The sequence below is a fragment of the Arachis stenosperma genome, chromosome 7 (genome assembly GCF_014773155.1).
Source record: "Arachis stenosperma cultivar V10309 chromosome 7, arast.V10309.gnm1.PFL2, whole genome shotgun sequence".
Classification (NCBI taxonomy): Eukaryota; Viridiplantae; Streptophyta; class Magnoliopsida; order Fabales; family Fabaceae; genus Arachis; species Arachis stenosperma.
This window is the reverse complement of record NC_080383.1, coordinates 62,613,288-62,634,172: the sequence shown is the minus strand read 5'-3', so window position 1 is coordinate 62,634,172 and position 20,885 is coordinate 62,613,288.

Genomic DNA, 20,885 nt, shown 5'->3' with positions numbered 1-20,885 from the left:
ATTGAAACTCATGTTCCTTTTGAGAGAATGAGATCCGTTTGGAGTAAGCTTGGTTATAAGGATGTTAGGATTGTTGAGGCTAGAGGTCACAGTGAGGGTATCAGGGTTCTTTGTTCTAATTCTATGATGACTGTGAGAATGGTTGATGTGGCTTATCAATGGATCAATTTTGAAATTTCTCTGGGTAATTTTTCTAGTTTTTGCAGTGCAGTGTATGCTAATCCTCATGTCCATCGACGAATGGGTCTATGGAATGATTTAATCAAGATATGTAATATAATACAAGATTTGTGGATTCTGTTAGGAAATTTTAATGAGATTTTGTTGCAGAATGAGGTTAGAGGAGGAGTGTTCAATAATGTTAGAGTTGAGCTTTTTGTAGTTACTCTAGCAAACTATCGTCTGTTTGATATGGGAGCTATTGGGAGGAGTTTCACTTGGTACAGGAAGGTCAGAAGGGGGTTACAAGTTGCAAAAAAATTGGATAGAGCTGTCATTAATCAGGAGTGGCATTTGCTGTTTTCTGAAGCTTATAATGAGATTTTGGCGCGTCTTCACTCTGATCACTATCCCTTGCTCATCAAATGTATAAAGGTTGGGATAACTAAAAAAGGTCTTCATCCCTTTAGATTTCAAGCTGCTTGGATGGCTTATATGTTTTTTTCAAAATATTGTTCATACAACTTAGAATAAAGGAGCTCTTGGTGTTGTCAGGAGTTTGCTAGAAGTTTAGAGGGATGCGTTTACTTTTAATAAAGAAACTTTTGAAAATGTTTTTTTATTAAAAAGAGAAAATTAGAGAGGCAGCTGAATGATGTTCAAATTTCTCTTGAGTAGGAAAGATATGGAGTTGAGGGTGAAAGAGTAAGGTATTTAGGAGGAGCTAAATTCTATCATTCTTCAGGAAAAGCTTCTGTGGTATCGAAAATCTAGAGACCAGTGGGTTCGATATGGTGACAAAAATACTAAGTTTTTTTACCTGCAGACAGTTATTAGGCAAAAGAGGAATAAGATTCATGGGTTGTTGTTAGATAATGGAACCTAGGCCACTGAGACGCAGGTGCTTGAGGAGGAAACAAATTCTTACTTCCAAAAATTATTTTCTACAAGGGAGAATATTGATCTGAATGGTATGGGAGATTTATCCTACCCCTCTCATAGCAATAAAGCCTGTCAAAGATTTGTTAAATCGGTGGCATTAGAAGACGTAAGGTCCCACATTGGTTGGGGAGGGAAACGAAGCATGCCTTATAAGGATGTGGATACCTCTCCCTAGCATGACGCGTTTTGACGAGTGAGTGTGGGGGCTTCAGCTATCGTCCCTATCGTCAAAGGCAAAATCGTGAGGCCTTGTGTGCCAAAGCGGACAATATCGTGCTAGCGGGTGGTCTGGGCTGTTACAGATGGTATCAGAGCCGGAGTCCGGATCGATGTGCCACCGAGGGCGTTGGACTCCCTTAGGGGGGTTGATTGTAAGGTCCCACATCAGTTGGGGAGGGGAATGAAGCATGTCTTATAAGGGTGTGGATACCTCTCTCTAGCATGACACGTTTTGACGAGTGAGTGTGGGGGGCTTCGGCTATCATCCATATCGTCAAACGCAAAATCGTGAGGCCTTGTGTGCCAAAGCGGATCGTGCTAGTGGGTGGTCTGGGCTGTTACAGAAGAGGTGAAAAGAGTTGTAATGACCATGAATTCTTTTAAAACTCTAAGGCCGGATGGTTTTTAAGCTCTGTTTTATAAAGAATTTTGGAACTCTCTTAGTCATGATGTGTGGGGGTTAGTCAAAAAAGTCTTTGAGGGTGAGATTTTAAATCCTGCTATTTTTGACACCTTCATTGTTCTAATTCCTAAAGTGGAAGCTCCTTCTTCGTTAAGTAATTTCCGTCCCATTAGTTTATGTACTGTTCTTACAAAATTATTACAAAAAATGCTGGTGAACAAGGTTAGACCGTTTCTTTTGAAGATCATCAGCCGGCTCTAGGGTGATTTTATCCCGGAAAGAAGAATTACAAAGACCATCATTGTTGCACAGAAAATTATGCATTTCATGATAAGTACTAAGTCTAGAAAGGGGACTATGGCTTTCAAGATTGATTTAGAGAAAGCTTATGACAGGGTGGATTGGAGATTCCTTAAAGCTTTGTTAGTCAGATTTGGTTTCTCGAGAGCTACTATTAATCTTATTATGGCTTGTGTGACGTCATCTTCCTTGACTATCTTGTGGAATGGTGAGAGACTTCAGAATTTCAACCCGAAGAAGGGTTTGAGACAAGGGGATCCCATGTCTCCATATCTTTTTGTGCTTTGTATGGAGTCTCTTGCTTGTTTTCCCATCGCACTTTCCAAGGGTTGTGGATACCTCTGTCGGTCTTCAGGTATGGCCCTAAAATCTCCCATTTGATGATTGCTAATGATTTTCTGCTTTTCTGTAAAACTACGAAAGCTTTAGTAGGGGAGGTTATGCGGACTATGGAGTTATTTTCCAAAGCATCAGGATTAAAGGTGAACCTTAGTAAATCAAAGTTTCAATGCTCAAGGAATATTTTTTTAGAGAAGAAAATAGGTGCTCTCGGGAGTTTCTACTATCCGCTTTTGTCAAGACTTGGAAAGATATCTAGGGGTGAATATTTGGCATGAAAGGTATTCCAAGAGGATGGCTCAAGATGTTATTAAAAAGATTCAGAAGAATATTGATAGTTGGGAGGGGTGTTTGCTGAATAAGGCAGGAAGACTTTGTTTAGTTAAATTGGTAATGGCTTCTATTCCGGTTTACAACATGTAGATTGCTCTTCTTTCGAAGTATGCTTGTGAAAAGATAGATTCTTTGATGCGACAATTTTTATAGAGAGACCAAACTAATGGGAGACGGTTGCTGTTGGTTAAGTGGGATATTGCTATCTAAAAGGACAGGTAGTTTGGGTGTTAGGGATACCTACTCAGCTAACATGGTACTTCTTGGTAAATTGTTTTGGGATTGCTTCAATAATAGAGATAAGCTGTGGGTTCAGATTATGATGAAATATTTTCGGAATTTAACTTTTCTTGGCAACAACAGTCAGAACGCTTTAGCCAATTGGAGGAACATTCTCAAAGCATTTGATGCTCTCAAGGATGGGTTCAGATGGAATGTTGGGGATGTGCAGTAATCTATGTGGTATGATGAGTGGACTCTTTTTGGAAGATTTTGTGATCTTGTTTCCTATATTCACATATCTATGTCTGATTTTGTAGTGGTGGATTTGTGGCATAATGGATCTTGGGAGGTGGAAAGACTTGCGTTGACAATTCCTCTTGAGGTCAAGCATTTCATTCACTGTCTCCACTATCTAACTTTGGTTGACATGGAACGGGGTGGAGTTGGTAGCCTGCAGGGACAAAAAGGTATAGTGCAAGAGAGGGTTATCGTTGATTATTAAAGAATAGATTGAATTGGAATGAAAATAGCAACCGGAACTGACTTTGGGACTTGAATTTTTCGAAAAAGATCAAATTGACTGTGTGGTTTGTTCATAACGCTCTCCCGACGAAGGTCTTCCGCTTCCGGCGGCATGTAGCTAGTTCGGTTATGTGCCAGAAATGCAATGCGGCTCCAAAGATAGTAGAATATTGCCTTAGAGATTGTGTATATTCTAGAGTTATTTGGCAGATGCCAGATCCTCAAGTTATTGATTCGGTTGAAGGCTTCTCTATGAAAGCCTGATTTCGGAAGGTCATGTTTGGTAAGGAGGCTCTTTTAGGGGCCGGAGTGTGGTGGTTGTAGAGGCATATGTGCGATGACATTTTCAATGCTGAAAATCATTGGACAGATCACAAGGTGGTTGTTCTCATCAGAAGTATGGTTATGGATCTAAGGTTATATATGAATATGTGTACTTCTTTTAGCACTTTCAGGAACCGTTTGTCCTAGGAACCTCCTATAGGTAATAGGTTTAAAGTTAATTGTGATGCTAGTTTGTTTACTGATTTGAGCTTGGCTGGATTTGGTTCTCTTATTAGAAATTCTAATAGGGGTTGGATTGCGGATTGTTTTGGTAGCTCTCCTCCCTGATCCATCATCTGATGTGAGCTTTTTGCAGTTTCGAGGTGGGTCTTGTTTTAGCTTGAGATTGCGGATTGAAAGACATAGTATATAAAACGGATTGTTTGAACATTTTTCATCTTTTGCATAACTCTCCTATAGAATGTAAATATGAAGTTGTTGACTTAGTTAACAAGATTTAAGAGTTGTTATCAAGACCCTGGTACGTGTAATTTGACTGGATATGTAGGAAAGAAAATAAAGTTGCTGATTGAATGGCTAGATATGGAATTAGAAGTAATTCCAACCATGTTATTTGGTCGGAGCCCCATAAAACCCTTCAGCAAATCATTATGTCTGATTTAGGATAGGTATTTGCTTTATGTTTTCTTTTATTGTTTAGACACAAAAAAAAAATGTTGCTCTAATGTCACTATTATGTAGTCCAAAAAAATTAAAATTTTGATAAAATAATTTATATTCTAACCACAAAAACAATAAATACTATCTAAATAACATTTGAATTTAATATAGCGTATCATTTTAAAAGAGGTTAATATTCTAATAAAAAATAAAAATAATTATATTAATTAAAATATAAAATACATTAAAAAATTATTCGTACACTAAACATTTTTGATACCTGTATAAAAATATAGTTATTATTAATTAATTACATATTTAAATTATTTTTAATTAACAAAATGAAAAAACTCCGTGTATAGTTATTAAGAAAATATTGGCGTCAAAATACTATTTATTATAAAAGATGTATACATAACAAGAATAACAAAAATTAATCATTTAATATGTCTTTTTTAAATATCTATTACAAATAACTTTATAAATATTTCTTACCTTTTATTAAAATATGTCTTCCACCACCAAAATTTTGAATAAAATAAAAAATATATTCAATTTATTATTTACCATGATACCAGTTAAGACAGTAAATTTTATTTATTTGTTTAATTATTTAATAGAGAATTTTTACATAATATCTAAAAATAAAAAACAAAAAATATTGTCTACAAAAATAGTAATAATATACACTATCATCGTCGTGTATACAAATATAAAAATTAAAAAAAATTAAATATAGGATCAAATATCATTTTTTATTCTATAAAAAAAACAATTATTAATAACAAAAAACATTAATTATAAAAAAAAGTGAAATAGTAGAAAATAAATAATTTTAATACAATTTCATCTTTACATGCTTTTCGAATTTCTGCTTATTTAATAGTTAATAATTTTTATTACTTTTATTTCGTTAGTATTTTGTGAGCTAAATAAAATTTGATTATTTATTTATTTACCAACCTAAAGTAGTTGCTATTTATTTTAAAAATAATATCTTAACATTCTATCTTTTAAAACTAATTAATACCACATCACAAACACTTTTATAATTTGTATCATCTTAATAAAATATCTAGATAAAAAACTCATTTGATTAAATGTTGGTTAGACTAAAAAACCATTTACAAAAACATTGTTTGCTAAAATCCATTTCATTGATTTTTTAAATTTTTTAAATGAATTAGACACTATTATTATACATTAATTTGTTATACTTAATTGTCATAAACTTATATTCAATGTGAATGATCTTTGTTATTTAGACATATTCTTGTACATAAGTAAAATAATAAAACTCTACATTCAAATAAAATCTTTATCTAAGTTTATCCAAGTTGTTGTAACAACTTTTTAAATCATGCGCTTCTTTTTTGTTTTTTTCTCTTTCTCCTTCTCCTCCTCCTCCTTCTCTTCATATTTCTTCTTCTTCTTCTTCCAAATTTGCGTAAATTCTTCTTCTTCCCTTCTTCTTTTCCTCCTCTTCTTTCTTCTTCTTCTTCCAAATTTGTACACGCATATTTTTCTTCTTTCCTTCTTCTTTTCCTCCTCTTAGAGATTATTTGTAACACTCTAACTTTTAGCACTTCATGACCGTACTAAAAGCTCAGGCGTTACTTAACTCTAAACCTTTTTATTCTATACTATTTTTATTTAATATTGAGCCTTCGCGAATACGAACCAAAACTTTCACCAAGAAAACGAAGGGTCAGTACTTTAAATCATTTAATCACAAAATTATATATATCCACGTAGCATTATATACATAGACTTACTCAGAGATCCACAAATACAATTCTTACCCCTCTAAAACCCAAAACAGTAAATGACAAGGGAAAAATAAAATCTAACAACTCAACTTGTAAACAGAATCTTCTATGTTCTTGTAGTTCCGCACTAAGCTTTCGCATCTGTAGCTGAAAGGAGTGGAAATATGGGGGTAAGAATTGGGGAGTTCTTAGTAGAGTCAGGGTTAGAAGTTAAGTTCATTATCCAAATTTAAAACTCATATTTCCTTATAAAAATTTTAAGTAAAAAGACATTTCATATATTTCACCGCTTACTAAGAAACCATTTTAACCAAAGCTTATCATGGGTCCTTTCAATCACAGCCTTTAACCCAAATAAAATCAACTCGGCCTACGGTTCAATTAAACACGAATCACCATCAAAACTCAATTACAAAATAGAATCAATCATAGTTACAAGCAATGCAAGATAAACACAAATCAAAGAGCAATTACAGAACATATAATCCAATTACAAGCACACACAATCATGAAAACACAATCACAACAAGTATGCGCAAACAAATATGATGCATGTCTAGTCCTATACAGGCCATGAGCTCATGTGTCGGTTTGTTGTCCGATTTCCGACATTGGTCCTGAGATAAAGTTTCGTACCGCCGTTCTTATCTCAGCCAACATTCCCTCCATGAGCATTATACATCGCCGTCCTCATGTGGGAACCTTTCTTCCGGTCTCCAATGAGCGTTACATATCGCCGTCCTCACTGAGCCGTCCTTATAGTATCAAGTGAGCATTACGTATCGCCGTCCTCACTAGACACTTGGCACTAAGGCCCAAACAACACTCAATTTCTTTTCAATCTTTGCTCTCTACTATACTAGGGTAGAGATCCCTTTAATTAATACCTTCTTTTCTATCTGCTCTACTGTGACATACGTTTATTAAAATCTTTTAGTCTTTGCTCTCAGATCTCCTGTGACAGACAGTCTTTTAAAGTCTTTTTATCTTTAGTCTCTGCTCTCCTGTGGCAAATATTCCTTTAATTTATACATTCTTTTCTTTCTCATCTTTCTTTTTTATTTTTTTACTTCTTTTATTTCTCTCTTTTCTCCAATCTTTTAATTCTTTATCATAACTCAACTTCACATTCTTCTCTCGTTTTTTCCTAAGTATCTTATGGAAAAGAATTGTAAAATACTTTAATTAAGTCTGCATTCTCTAAAGCTTTTAAGATCACTCTATTTACTCTTCTCTAACATATAATAATATTAATAATATCTTTACTAAATAATATTCTTAATAAAATAATAATAACAATAATATAAATAAGATATTTATAAAACCTTAATTTTTAAACTCTTATTAATTACTTTTTAAACCACAAATTTTTTAATATTTTATTTTTAACCTTAATATTTTATAAAATTATATTTGAAACCCTCACTTATTTTCATATTTATTAAAAAAATCCTGAACTTTTATAAAATACCTACTTTACCCCCCTACTCTATTTATTATCCAAAATATCCGAAAACTTATATAATTAAAAATTGTACCTCGATTTTTATATACAAATACAATGTTACCCTTAAAAAAATAAAGTTTAAATATTAATCTTTTTCTTATACCAAAACCGAAATCCTTAGCCATTTCCTTTCAAAATATTACTTGTATTTTAATCCGTTTTTTAGTCTTTCGGTTACCGATTTTTTTCAACTTTTAATTTAATCTTTCAACCACCAAATCTCATCAATTTCTTCTAAATACCACATCACAACAGTTCCAAAACTATTAAAATAACCACAGCTGAGCTGTTCCTTATAACCAAACTAACAAATTACAAGCAACAACAATAATTCAATATAAACTCAAACAATAATCAACCAAATCAACATTCATTTATCAAATTCACATTTAATTATTATAAATTTACCAAACTCTACCTCCGTATGAAATAAAAATAAAAGAAATTCTAGAAAACTTTTCTGATTGAGTTGCTAAAGAAAAAAACGTCAAAAATTACCTGTACCTCCTAAAACTCTAATTGGTCAAACTCAAAAAAAGAAAAATTACGTCATTATTAATTTTTTTTGGACAAAAATAATACTAACGTATAAAAGAAAAGAATACAAACACTTTACCCGATTAAATTTTTTATTAGAGTTACGGACAAAAAAAATTGAGGCCGAAAAATCAACGAAAGGCACGGTTCTCTCACCCACACTCTTGTCCATTTCTTTCTTTGTTTTTCCTCAAACTCATTCGGTAATGCATGAGGAGAAAGGAAATTGGTTAATAATGCTTATGATCAAGTGTTATTGGTTGTTAAATAAGAGAGGTGTATGTGTCATGCTTATATCAATATATACAACCCACGTTTCCTTTCTTTCTTTTGGTTATATATATAACCGCTTTAACTCAAGGAACACAAACGTATAGTATTATAATATTATAATATTAAATATATATTTTATTGTATGAAAGGAATTATATATAGCTTTTATTATTATAATTTTATTATATACCTTTATTATATAATGTTCATACTATTTTCTTAATGGTCTTCGACCAAAGAAAAAAGAAGTATAATAATAATAATAATAATAATAATAATAATAATAATAATAATAATAATAATAATAATAATAATAATAATTTTTTTTTTCAAATTATTTTATTACAATAAAAATTATTTAAACATCTTAATGGATTTTAGATTCAAAATATCAAAGAATTTTAATTTAATTACTTTTAGAAAAATAATTTTTTTAAATAAAATTTTCATCAAATTTTATAAATTATGAATAATTTATTATTTAATTTTCAAAAATTCAGGTTGTTATATTATCAATTCAATTCAATTCAAAACACTTGCGTCTATTCATTCAATTCATTTCATAATGAACCGAACATGTTATTAAGGTGAAACAATTGTAAAGTACTAAATGAACGGAATATTATCCATTATATAAAATCAAATTTTGAATAGCTTTCTACATAATGAACCGAATACATTATTAAGGTGAAACAATTGTATAGTACTAAATGAATGAAACATTATCCATTATATAAAATTAAATTCAAAATAATTGTCTGCATAATGAACCGAACACGTTATTAAGGTGAACCAATTATATAGTACTAAATAAACGGAACGTTATCCATTATATAAAATCAAATTCAAAGCACCTGTATCTACAATTTAGATATTATCAATTCAATTCAATTCAATTCAGAACACCTGCGTCCATTCAATTCAATTCAGCAATTGCATTCCATTCAATTCTATTGAAAAAAATAATCCATTAGCAAAATGTTGGTATTGTTAGTGAGGAAGACAACAAAAGAGGAGAAAAAGAAGAGAAGGAGGAGGAGAAGCAGAAGAAGAATCTGCGTGTGTAAAGGAGGAGGAGGAGGAGGAGGAGGTGGTATGCGTGAATTTGAAAGAAGAAGAAGAGGACGTGCGTGTATTTGAAAGAAGAAGAAGCGCGTGTAATGACGCTCTTTTTAAAGAGAGTGATTTTTGTTGGTGTTTGACCTACTTGGATAAACTTGGATAAAAAATACTTTGATAAACCCCATTTGTAGGGTTTATCTTGTGTTGAATTTAGGGGATTTTATCACCTTTTACCCACATTTATTCAATGAAATAGCATGGTTTTATAACTTCTCCCTTAATTGCGCTTAAGAGTGAAAACATGCTTTTTAGGACTTAAAATAGCTAAATCTAATTCTCCTTGATTCCATTAGATGCCTTGATATGTTTGCTAAGTGATTTCAGATTTAGGAGGCAAGGATTGGATCACGGGAATGAAGGAAAAGCATGTAAAAATGGAGAACTCATGAAGAAATGTAGGAATTGCAAAAGCTGTTAAGCCAACCTCTTCGCACTTAATCAACTATAACTTGAGCTACAGAGGTCCAAATGATGCGGTTTTAGTTGGGTTGGAAAGCTAACATCTGGAGCTTCGAAACGATATAAGATTTGCCATAGTTGCATCACGCATAGGGGCGCGCACGCGCACGGTACGCGGACGCACCGATGGTGGCACATGATCCACTTAATGCAACTCGTGGCCAGCAATTTTAGAAGCCTTGTGGGCCCAATCCAACTCATTTCTGATGCTATTTAAGCCAAATATTGAAGGGGAATCAACATACTTTTGATAATTCGTTTAGTTTAGCTTAGTTTAGTAGTTAGAGTTAGTTTTTAGAGAGAGAAGCTCTCACTTCTCTCTAGAATTAGGATTAGGTTTAGTTCTTAGATCTAGGTTTTCATCCACTCTTTCTTCTACTTCTACTCTTCAATTCCTTGTCATTACATTCATCGGGGAATTGCAATGGTGTTATGTTATTGGTTATTATATATATGTGAATAGTGTGAATATGTTTGCTTTTGTTAGCTCTTGCTAGTTTTAGGATTTAATTTTCTTGCTTCTTATTTGATTTTGTTTTCATTTTCCTCTTGCTATCATGAATTCTCACCTTGGCTATGAGTTTGGTTATCAACATGTTGTAGGAAATGAGGACTATAATGAAGATGTGTATCAAGGATGGGACAACCAAAGGTGGGAGGAGCCATATGCATATAATCAATCTTCATGGCAACAACCTCCACCATTGCACTATGAAGAAGAGCCATTTTATGATGCATACTAATCTAATGGCTATGGTGAATCTCCTTGTGACTTTCAAGAACCACCACCATATTCCTATGAACCATATCCTCAACATGAACCTCAACCACACTCACAAGCCTCTTTTCACCAAATACCTTCATATGACCATAATCCATATCCACCATACCAACCACCTTTTGAGCCATATGAGCCACACATAGAATCACCACCATTCCAACCTCAATACTTCCAAGAACCACCCTCAATAAATGAAAATTTTCAACCACAAGATGAATTCTACCTTTCACCACAACCTCACATGGAAGAATATTCATGTCCATCGATCCAAGAGCTATATGATCCCTATCATGATATCCAAGCGGAACAAGAGTCAAGGGATCGTCTCAAGGAAGCATTGGATCAATTTCAAGCAACCATGGAGCATGTTGTGCAACAAGTGGAAAAAGTGGAGAATGTTGAATCACCACATCCTAATTATGATGAACCACCTTCCTATTATAAATCCTTCCCCCAATATGATGAACCCTCCCATCCACCCCAACCTCTAATGAATGAAACCCTCGGTGTTCTTCTTCAAGGACAAGAGGAGATGACAAGGGATGTGCAACAATTCATGACCGCCTTGGATGAGGTGGTAAACCGGCTAGCATCCCAACTTTTGGACACTCAAAGAACTCCCATGGCTACATGTGGAGAATCTAAAGAGGAGCATAGTATGAAGGAGAGATTGGAAACTCCGGTGGAAAAGGAAGAATGCTACTTTGTGTTAGAACAATTGGAGGAACCTATGACCATTGAAGAAAAGGAAGAAGTGGTTGAAGACTTAGGAGATGCGGAACCTCCATGGGAACCTAGAGTTATACAAAACCCCTCCAAGAAGATTGAAGTTGATGTTGAGGAGGGATGTGCACAACCTCCAAGGCATATCCCATATGAAGACTTGGAAGGAATGGAGCAAGAGTTGAGTTCCCTTGGAGATGAAGATCAAGAATCAAATCCTAATGGTGGTGAATCCTTTGAACTTGAAGAACCTTCTCCCGATGAAGAAGAGAGCGATGTGGATGTAGATTTCTCTCAACCTCCCATTTATGATTTTAGTGATGGAGAAGAGTTAGATGAAATTGATGAACAAAGGATTGAATATGAAAAATCTTGTGAAGAGGTGGAAGCCCTTTGAAAAAGAAGAACGGAAGTTGAATATGCTTTGTCAAGATCCTTGGAAGCTTCTTTGCCTAGGTTGTCATCTATTCCTTCACTTGAGTGGGTAAAACTCATTTCTATTAGCTTTATTACCCCACTTGAGTATGGTTTGCTTGAAACGAATGATCAACTTAGGATGATTTGTAGGATAAAGCGTAAGAGAAGAATGTTTAGTGGATGGCATTGCAAATCAAGGCTCATTTTGGTTGATACTTCAAGGCTTAGATGCAAGGGTTGGGCTAGTGCTCACTTGAATGGGTCTAAAAGGAGAGTTTGGTATCACCTCGAGAATTCACCTTACTCACCACCCGGATGGACTAATAATGATGACCAACCTCAAGACGGGTGTGAAAATAAAGAGTGGGATCCCGAATTACAAGAAGAGGATCGACAATGGGAGCCCCAAGCTTGTGAAGAACTCCATCAACACTTGGCTCAATCCATAAGAAAACTTGGGGCACAATGGAGAACCAAGCAATGGTGGGAGTTCCAAGATGAATACAAGCACAAGCCACCTTGATGAGGAGCTCCCCGTAAGTCCAACTTAAGGACAATAAACAAAAGTGCTAGGTGGGAGACAACCCACCATGGTAACCTCTTTTCATTTTCTCTTTTGTAAATAGTGTAGAATTTAGTTGATTTCATATTTTGTTTAGTTAGTTGAGTATATTTGATAGTTTAGTGTGTTAAATAAGGTTTTAAGGTGTTTTGGTAGATGTTTGGATGTTTGGAATGCTTGGATTGGTGCAAAAACATAGAAAAATTTTGAAAAATAGAGCACCATCCACGCGTATGCGTACATGGCGCGTACGCGCACGTCAAGCATTTCCGACCATCCACGCGCACACGCACATGGCGCGCACGCGTGGATGCAAAAGTTCCACCCCAACTAATAACCCGAGAGTTAAGCCTGCACTGTGCGAAAATTAGGCTTAAGGCACAAACCAATTCGCACGTATGCACACCTGGCGCGTACGTGCCCTTTTGGCAACTTGCGGATCGACGCGCAAGCGTACCGTGCGCGCGCGCGCCAATATTGCCCATCTGCACTCCTGGTACATTTTCCAGAGAGTTATGCCAATGCTGCGCCAACATTGTGCCTTTGGCACAAAAGCACTCGCGCGTACGCGCACATGCTGCATACGCGTCACTCTCGGAATAATCCATAGACGCGGACGTACGCTGTACACGTACGCGTCGAACCCATTGCACCACCATCCGCGCGCGCCATGCGTGCGTACGTGCGGATTTCCTTCCTTCACCACATTTCTTTTCTTCTCCCCTTTCCATTTCTTTCCTCCTCCTTTGTTCTTCCCTTCTTCTACATCTCATCCAACACTCCCAAACACCATTGATAACTATTTATTTTAGTTAACTAATTAGTTAGTTAGTTAGTCGATTAGTTAGTTTTAGTTAGTTTTCATTTCATTTTCTCTTTTTCATTGTAAGTGTTAGATTGTTATTCTTGTTTACCACTACTTGCTGCTGAGTATTAAAAAGGGATGTTATCTTAACATCATTATATTTATAATCTTTGTTGGATTCTATGATTGAGGTTATATTTTGCTACTTGGTTTTGAGTTTTTCATGCTTACCTTTGGAAAAATACCAAGTGATGAGAATTGCCTTCGAGCTTGTAACTCTTTTTGAATTGCATGATTTGGCCACCATGTGATTTGAACCCTATTCTTTGATTAGGCAATTTCTTGATGGATGTTGTGTATTTACCTTAATGCATTGTATTTCATGATCATATTCATCCATATGCTTATATCTTGAATGCCTTCATGCTTCTTTAATTCTTGTTTTATCTTACAAGTTTACTTAAAGCATTTCAAGCACACTAGAATGAGTGAAGTGCATGCTTCTTTTGTGACATAGCTTTTTATGCTAATGTGTGTTCTAAACCGCGCAATTTATAATTCACACACTTATTTGTCATTAATGTCACACTAATTCACTCACTCAATCCTAGTGATTTACCTCAATCCAACAATTATGCTTCCTTGCTTTTGTTTCCTCATCTTATGGTGTTATATCTTTGTTCTTCATGATACGATACACCACAAGCAAAAACGGAAGCGAGACAAAGAACATGCAGCATCGGTTGACCTATCAGCTGAAGGTAGCAACCTGGAGATTTTCCGTACCCCCTTGCTCATCTTTGAATGCACCGAGGACGGTGCAAACTTTTAAGTGTGGGGAGGTCGTCCGACCGATCGGCGATTTTGGGTGACAAGTTTCTAATTCCAACACTTTTTCATTTCATCTTAGGTCTTTAGGATTTTTACTTGCATTTTCTTATTTTTGCATATATATACACAATAAGCTTAGTCAAAATAATGAAATTTTTTCGAGAAAATTATCTATAGGGCACCAATTGATTTGAGTGAAAACTTTTCATAGAACTTGCTTGAATTATATATCTTGTGGATCATGTTTTTGAGCTAAGAACACAAGCTTGTGAGATTTGAGCCTAATGGTGTGGTTACATCTTATAACCACTTATTTTTCCTTCTTGTGTGCATTATTCTCTTTCTATGATTGCAATCCTTGATTTGTTTGATTCTTTATGTCCATTATTTTGTGTATTCATGCATTTATATGATTGAGGCCATCATTTCATTAGCTCACTTACCCAAATAGCCTTACCTTTTATCTTCCATTGTTAGCCAATTTTGAGCCTACGCTTAACCCACTTGTTCTTAATTTTAGCACATTACAAGCCTTAAAGCGAAAAACAATAATTGTCCTCTATTTGGATCTTCAATTAGTTTAGGCTAGAGTGTGTGAGTATCATTCAAGTGTGGGAACCTTGGGACATTGGGGGAGTAAAAGGGTAGTTTTGTATTTTTTGTAGAAATATTGGGAATTGGGTACATATTCATGTATTAATTAAATGTATAGACCTTATGCATTGGTGTTCTTGTATATAAAAAAAATGAGAAAAACAAAAGAAAAAGAAAAATAATATAGAAAAGAAAAGAAAAAAATAGAAAAAGAAAGAAAAAGAAGAAAAAAAAGAAAGAAATAAAAATGGGACAAAATGCCTCAAAGCAAAGTGTAGCTCAATAAAATCAATGCATATGTGTTGTGAAATGAAAATAAAATACATGAGTATGTAAAAAAGTGAGAAAAATGGGTAGTTAGGTTAGCTTTAAAATGTATAGGATGTCATAGGTTAGGTGGGAAGTTTAAGCTTATCAAAGATTCAAATTCCAAACTCACTTAACCATATATGCATCCTACCTTGACCCTAACCCCATTACAACCTAAGGAAAAGACCTCAAGATATGTGTATGCATGCATGAAATGTATGTTGATTGTTAGAAGAAAAATAAATCTTAGAAAGCATGAAATAGAGGAGAATTGAGAGAATCAACCCTAAACACTTGAGCGAATAGAGCGCAAACACATCTAGTGAGGGTTTGATGCTCAATTATATGCTTCTATCTATAAGTATCACTTTTCATGCAAGTTTGTAAACATATTTAATAACTCAATCCAATTATGGATTAGACTTGCTAGTCCTTAGCCTTGGGAACTGATTTATTTTGACCAAGCAATTGCATTCATTTAGACAGTTGCATTTAGTTAGTTTCCATCGAATAAATGCCATACCCTTACTTCATTCTTGGTTTTAGCATAAGGACATGCTTGGTTTAAGTGTGGGGAGGTTGATAAACCCCATTTGTAGGGTTTATCTTGTGTTGAATTTAGGAGATTTTATCACCTTTTACCCACATTTATTCAATGAAATAGCATGGTTTTATAACTTCTCCCTTAATTGCGCTTAAGAGTGAAAACATGCTTTTTAGGACTTAAAATAGCTAAATCTAATTCTCCTTGATTCCATTAGATGCCTTGATATGTTTGCTAAGTGATTTCAGATTTAGGAGGCAAGGATTGGATCAAGGGAATGAAGGAAAAGCATGTAGAAATGGAGAACTCATGAAGAAATGTAGGAATCGCAAAAGCTGTCAAGCCGACCTCTTCGCACTTAATTGACCATAACTTGAGCTACAGAGGTCCAAATGATGCGGTTTTAGTTGGGTTGGAAATGTAACACCCTAACTACCAAAGCTCACGCTTCCGGCTGCGCGACTCTGATAGCTCGGACATTACGACGACACTTTTACTATTTAATACTAAAATATGAGCCTGTTTAAAACTTTAAACCGCAAAACCACATCTCAAAAAAATACTTTCGTTCGATAACGTACGTCCAAAGAAACCATACAACTTACGAACACTCATACGGAGTACATCCATATATATACATACATATAAATAAATAATATTACAGACATTAACCAATACAATTCCTATCCCTCTTATAGAATATATCAAGATAAAGGCGAGGGTACAATAACTAATAATCCAAAGCAATACAGAACATCACAACAATAACTAAATAAATTCTTCGTAACTTCTGCGCCCATATCCTGAAAGGGGAAAAATGTAAGGGGTGAGAACATCATCCTTGAAAGGGTTCTCAGTAGAGGGTTTTTGGGAATTACTGTAATAGGATACATGAAGATAAACCGTACCAGTGATTAATAACTATCTTATGCCTCTTTTCAAAAATAACAGTTACAATGAAAGTAAAGACAAAAATCTTTTCTGAAAGAGGAACTGTTCAATTCTCAAAACATCAAAGCATTTCAAAAAGGTTTATCTATACTGAACCAAAATAACCTTTCATATCTTATTCCAAACCAGAACCACAAAACCGAAATCAACCATCGGTCCATCTCATTCAACCACGGCCCTAGGCCCAAACAATCCAACCACAACCAATCCACCACAATCCAACATAGTTTCAGAAGCAAACACAAGTAGGAAGATGCAAACACAAACAAACAGTTATTGCAAGTAGAACAATTAGCAGTTAATCACATAGGCAAACCAAGTACAATATGCATACCCAAACAATGTCACATAGATGCATATGATGCATGCCTGTCCCTAGTGGCTGATGATATCATCTGTCGGTTACCAAGCCAACCCGACGTGTCTGGTAGCTAACCCGGACACAGTCTCTCTGTTGCACATTATTATCATTAGAGGGTATCTGCGCCCTGTCGCCATTAGAGGGTATATGCGCCCTGTCGCCATTAGAGGGTATATGCGCCCTGTCGCCCTTACAACCAGAGAGAAAACACAAGCATACTCGCTTACAACTTTCATCTCAGCCATTCGGCTTAAATTCACAAATCATTCAATTGCATACATGCACATATATTCAACCATGGATCACCATCCATCTCAGCCATCCGGCTCACGGTTCAATCCAGAACCAACCAACTTATCAATAAATACAGCCATTCGGCTTAAATTCATAATTCATAATCGGCCTTACGGCGTATAGCTCATTCGATAATCAGCCATAAATCAATATCACACACGGCCATTCCGGCTCACGGTTCAATCCAGAACCAGCCAATATTTATAATCATACATAGCCATTCTGGCCCATAACAAAAACAGTACTTCCATCATTCAATATCATCAAATTCATAAAACCGGCATTTAACCCATAACTCACTTTCCTCAAGCCATTTCACTTTGAAATCAACTTTTTAACTCTTTTAAGCCTTGGCTTTAAAGATCTCATTTCTCAAATCATCTCAGGCTCATAAGCCAAATTTACTCAAAGTGAGTTCTCTTTTTAAAACAAAGCCACTCTCGGCATCCTCTTTCTAAAACTTCCAAAACCATGGGAAGTTAAAGATTTATTCCAAAGTATTCAAAATCACCCATCCAACAATGGGATTTTATAACAAAAGTTTCTCGGCAGAGTCCCAAGTCTTTAGGGAAGGTCAACTTATATAAATTCCTTAAAATTCATTGAAACTCTTAAAATTATAGATTCTCGGTTCAAGTAAATAAAACTGAATTTACTATAAAACCGGCCATACAAAATCACAAGTTCCAACCCGGTCCGAAAATCAACTCATTTGAAACGGAACCGGTTCATTTGAATCAAACCACTTCCAGGTTTCTTTTTGGAACCCATTTTTCCAACTCTTCCAAAATGCCTCAAACTTGATTACTCAATCAAAAGTCTAGGTTCCTTTAAAAATCACTAAAAACTCCTTTTTATATTGAAATCAATATTGGAGCATCATTCTTTCCTTCAGTGATTCAAACGGTAAAAATAGTTCAGCTCTAAATAAGTCGAACTCAACGTATAAGGTTCATCAAATAAATTAAGCTTGAAAACATAAATATCCTCTTAATAAATCAAATAATACAATTTCTCAAATCCAACTCTTTTTAAATAACCTTTCAAGCAAGACTAAGATTTTATAGAAATTTCGGCAGAACCTCCCCTAAAACTTAGACTTTTGCCACCCGGTTCGGGTCCCAACTAAACCATTTCTCATTCCTTTTCAACAGCTCAAAACCAGAAATCAATTTAAAGCAAGCTAAATCCAACAATCGCCTCAGTGGCGTATCTCAAGGAAATCATTTCAAAATCAACTCAATATCAATCAATATAACTCATTTCCAAAGCTTTAAAGAAATGGTTCAATAACAAATCATTTGTCCAAAACCAAATCAATTAAAATAAACCAAGTTGAATTCAAAAGTGCATTCGACTTTCCACATCATTAAAATAATTGGCTCAAATCAAATCAATCCTCAACGGGTTAAACTCAGATTCAGAACTTTAAAGAATCAACTTCAAACATTACATTTCACAAGCCGCACAACAATTCAGCTAAATCAACATCCATAATCATTCGAGTTAATCAAATAATACATAAGGCAGATACAATCACTAAATACACAATATCTCACATCAGTATCCATATGTAATAATTCCAATACATAAAACATAGTTTTTGGAAAGCGCCCTACCTCAAAACGCAATTTCATAACCCAAACGCGTCACAGAGTCATTTCCGCCTCAACCAGAAATCAACAACAACCGCAACCTCAGCTTCAAGCCACATTCGCAATAACCATAGCAACACTAATCGCAACATACAATAATCAGAACTCGACCCCACGTTATCAAGACTCATATTCATTAACCGAACACAACAGAATACTAACGCGAGGCTTTCCGAAACATAAACACTTACTGAACTAGCGAAACGAAGCAATTGCGATTTCGAACCGGCGGCAGCAACAGCTCCGGTGGCGGCCAGAAACTCTGGTGGGTCAACTAGAAAAATCGCACAGCATCAAAACCATCTCGAAAACCAAAAAGGCAGAAACCTCTAATGAAACCCTTACCGGCAAACATTTCCGGCGACGGCAGCAAGGTCTCAAGTGGCAGAAACTCTGCCTGGAGCTTCAGCGGTGATCCCGGAAGTCATAGAACCATCTCTGGCGGTCAGAAACACAGAGGCACAGCGTTCCCCTTTGACAGTGACTCCTGCGGCGGCCAGAACCTTTTTCCGGCGGCGGTGAGACCCCAACAGTGCGGCGCGGTTCACTCTGCCCCATAGCACAACGGCGACCGGACCTCCAGCCCGCGTCTTCTTCTTCCCCAGCAACGACGAAACCGCACCTCCTCTCCAATCTCAGACGCGAGCTCTGTCTCCCTGCCACCCACCATGCTTGACGGCGACGATCCCTACCGCAGCGGTGAGGACGTAGCTGGATGCGCGACTGCTCTCCTCCTTTGCGTCTCTCTCTGCGCGACTCCAACGACGGTGAGGGTTCAGACGCGCATCTCCTCTCCCCGCGGCCGAGCTCCTACACGCGCGCCCTTCCTCTTTCTCGTCATCCCCTGCCTTGCGTCATTCTCCTTCGCGGTTCGGCTTCTGACGGCGGCTCGACGATGATCGGCGGTAACGCGAGCTAGTGACTCCATGGACAGCGCCGCAAGGCAGCTCGACGGCGAGCTCCAAGGTGGTGGATCGACGGTGGCAAGGCCTCCCCTACCTCCCTTCTTCTATTTCTTTCTTCCGTAGTGAGGGAAGCTGTGTATACGCTGCGGCTGCGCATGATTGGGAAAGGGGGGAGAGTGGGTTGGTGCTGCTGGGTTCAGAGAGGGGAAACGGGTATTAGGTTAGGGTTTTTCATTTTTGAAACTTAGGGTTAGGGGCGATATAATAATTTCACATAAAATTGGGAGTAATATAGTAATTGAAACTCAATGTAAATCCAACACTAATTGTACATAGAAAATACTATTTGCTCATCAATTTCACAAATTATTTTCAATAAAATGCCCAATTCTAAAAATTAGAAATAGTATACTTAATTCCTTCATTTTCCAAAATAGCAGTAATAATATTTAAAATATTACTCATTTAATCAAAATCATGTAAAAATCCATATTATTTCATAACTATCAACCTTATACTTTAAATATAGAAAATAATCCAATAATTATAAAATTGAATAATAATCACAACTTATCTCAAATCCAATAAATCAAAACTTGCCTTAATTATCTTTAATAAAATAATCTCTGAAATTAAGGCTATAAATAACTATATGATTTGAGGCTTGATCATAATAAGACTTTTCAAAGATTCTGGGTCTTACATTCTACCCACCTTATAAAAATTTTCGCCCTCGAAAATTGATACAAAATGAAAGAAATTCCATAACAGTTCACCCTTGAACACATTTAAGGAAGAAGCAAAAATATCTAAAAATATATTCATATATACGATTTTCAAATACTTTGATTGTCATAAGCTTAAGGATGTAAAGGTAGGAGTGTGATTGCAAAGCAAACGTTACAAGGTAGGCTCAATGCAAAAGTTAACATGGGTCAATCATGTGATAGAAGGGCAAGGCATTAAAGGCTATAAAACAGGATGGAGTTAAAACGACGTGCTTAACCTCCGCACACTAATCTCATATCAACCTCAAAGTTTCAACTTTCCAACTCCATCAAACACTTTACAAACCCCAAATTCAATCACAAGCCTGACAACC